This window comes from Lagopus leucura, unplaced genomic scaffold (genome assembly GCF_019238085.1).
Source record: "Lagopus leucura isolate 7727_CA_CO unplaced genomic scaffold, USGS_WTPT01 34522-0_obj-0_obj, whole genome shotgun sequence".
Lineage (NCBI taxonomy): Eukaryota > Metazoa > Chordata > Aves > Galliformes > Phasianidae > Lagopus > Lagopus leucura.
In genome coordinates, this window is record NW_024964223.1 from 1 (window position 1) to 3,082 (window position 3,082).

The 3,082-nt window shown below is 36.8% G+C and overlaps 1 long non-coding RNA gene across 1 annotated transcript; it reads right to left on the reverse strand.

Annotated features, from left to right (window-relative positions):
- Positions 1 to 289: 289 nt before the first annotated feature.
- LOC122191603 lies at positions 290 to 2,560 on the reverse strand. The gene is made up of 4 exons (XR_006182433.1): positions 2,408 to 2,560; positions 2,191 to 2,298; positions 1,820 to 1,882; positions 290 to 307 (listed from the first exon to the last, which is right to left on the reverse strand). It is a non-coding gene; the product is annotated as an uncharacterized LOC122191603 (long non-coding RNA).
- Positions 2,561 to 3,082: the final 522 nt, after the last annotated feature.

The following is a 3,082-nucleotide window of genomic DNA, read 5'->3' on the forward strand; positions in this document are numbered from 1 at the left end:
CAGAAATTTGGACAAAAATCCATGCAGAAATTCATACAAAAACCCATACAGAAATTTGGCCAAAAATCTGTACAGAAATTCAGATGGAAATCCAAACAGAAATTTGGACAAAAATCCATACAGAAACTCAGACAAAAATCCATACAGAAATCCATACAAAAATCTGTAGAGGGATTCATACAAAAATTCAAATAGAAATTCAGACAAAAATCCAAACACAAATTTGGACAAGAATCTGTGCTGGAATTTGGACAAAAATCCACACAGAAATCCATATAAAAATCCAAATAGAAATTCAGACAAAAATCTGTATGGAGATTCCTATAAAACCCAAATGGAAATTGGGACAAAAACCCATACAGAAATTTGGACAAAAATCTCTATGGAAAATCATATAGGAATCTAAACAGAAATTTGGATGAAAATCCAAATGGAAATTTGGACAAAAATCTGTACAGAAGTTCATATAAAAATCCATACAGAAATTCAGACAGAAGTCTATAGAGAAATTCAGTAAAAAAATCCAAACAGAAATTTGGACAAAAATCCAAACAGAAATTTGGACAAAAATCCAAACAGAATCTCAGAAAAGAATCCATAGAGAAATTTGTACAAAAATCTGTACAGGAATTCAGACAAAAATCCAAACAAAAATTTGGACAAAATCTGTACAGAAATTCATACAAAAATCCAAACAGAAATTCATACAAACAAACAAACAAAACAAAAAATACAGAAATTTGGACAAAAATCCGTACAGAAATTCGTACAAAAATCTGTACAGAAATTGAGATAAAAATCCAAACAGAAATGCAGACAAAAATCTGCAGGAAAATTCATACAAAAATCTGTACAGAAATTCATACAACAAATAAACAAACAAACAAAACATACAGAAATTTGGACAAAAATCCAAACAGAAATTCAGACAAAAATCTGTATGGAAATTCATATAAAAATCCGAACAGAAATTTGGACCAAAATCCATACAGAAATCTGTATAAAAACTCATGGAGAAACCTGCACAAAAACTTATACAAAAAATTCATGCAGAAATTCACATTAAGAAAAAAAAAGACATAAAAATTCCATGCTGTGTGATCCAAAATGTAGTGAAATCGTGTTTGAATTGCATGAAAAACGAATTGAAATGTGAAAGATCTGAGTAAAATTCCAATAAAACCGGATAAAAATTAAACACCGTTGATTTGCATAAGAATGGCGTTAAACAGTACGAAATCTGTATTAATATGGATGAAGATTAAAATGAAGCAGGGCTGGATTAAAACTGTGATGTCTGTATTGAAACGCATTAAAATTGCATTAAAATAGTATAAAATAATATAATACGCACCTTGAGATTAATGAAGTTTGTATTAAGAGGCACTAAAATTGCATAGAAATTGTTCCATCATGGCGTAAAAATTTGTTCAGCATTGCATTAAACTGCACTGGAATTGCATCAAAACTGCATTATGCTGTATAAAATGGCAGCAAAATAAACAGCATGGAATCTGCATCGGCCTGCAATGAGATCTGGATCAAAATGCATTGGAATTGCCTGAAGGTTGCTTGAAAACGGCACAAAAAGCTGCGCAGACGTTGGTTAAAAATCCCAGCCCAACGGCATCGAGGTCAGATTGAAAATTGCGTTGAAATTTATAAAAACTGCATTCAAATCGTAGGAAAAAACAAAACCCAAATTGTGCAGATTTTGCCTCTCAATATTTTTGCTGGGTTTTTTTTTTGCACTTTGTGCCCCCCCCCCAAAAAAAAACCTGAGCTTCTGCGTTCTGCTGCTCATCGCAGCGCTGCTCACCTCGACTCCCGTGTCCCAGTCGACGGAGTCATTGACCGCGATGTTGGGGAAATCTGGCCAGACCTAAAAAGAGGGAAAACGTCTCAAAATCGTCTCTCTATTTTTATTTGTATGAACGACAGTTCAATTGCACACACAAGGAATTCAGATTCGCTGCTGGATTTTCACAGAATCACAGAATTGTAGGGGTTGGAAGGGACCTCCAGAGATCATCAAATCCAACCCAATTTTGGGGGTGAAAAAGGAAAAGGAAGCTGGAAGCGCTCGGTGCCGGACGTTAAAGGGGGTTTGGGATGGGTTTAACCCAAACCCGAGTCCGGAATTGGAATTTTTGGGGGTGAAATGCCCCGATTCGGTGATGCTGGAGGTACCTTCCCAAGGATGATGTCCTCGGAGTTGGGCCACTTGATGAAGACGTCCTTCTCCCTTCCCCTGGTGAAAGCGAGGTAATCGGTTTCATTTGCTGATATGGCCGGGTCCTGGGGAGTAAACGGGGGGAAAATAAGGAAATATTGGAAATGATGTCATTTTTTCGGGGGCTCAAAAAGCAGCAATGTGAATTTTGGTGGGGTTGGAAGCGAGGCTCACCAGAATGGGGATGTATCTCATGCCTTCCGCCCGGATTTTGTTGATGAGTTCCGGCAGGCCGGAGAAGCGCGGGCTCAGCTTGAAGTCCAGCTGGCGCTCCAGGTAATCGATGTCTGTGTATTGCACGTCCTGATTGGACAAAAACAACCCCACACCCCCCCCAAAAAAAAGATAAAAATTAAAAAAAAAATTAATTAACGGCTTTTTGGGGTCGTTTCGTCCACGACTTCGAAACGAGGTGAAAAACCTGACTTTTTTGGGGGGGATTGAGTGAGTGGGATTTGGGGCGGCTCAAAAGCATTTTGCGATGGATGAACCCTGATTTCCCGCGCTGGAATTCAGATTCAGAATGCAGAAATTCAGCAGAATTTGGTGCTTGGGTCAAAATTCAGTTATTTGAGAGGAAGAAAAACCACCCGGATGGGTGCAAATCTACAGGGAAATGCATCAATAGATTCAACGCTCCGTTTTTTTGACGTTTCTCGCTCTGTAATTTGACATTAATTATCTGTAAAATGAGAGCCAGGCTTAATTAAAGGGTAATATTGTGGGAAGAATTAAAAGAAGAAAAAGAATAGAATGAATTATGGCAAAAAAAAATTGAAATGAAATGAAATGAAATGAAATGAAATAAAATAAAATAAAATAAAATAAAATAAAATAAAATAAAATAAA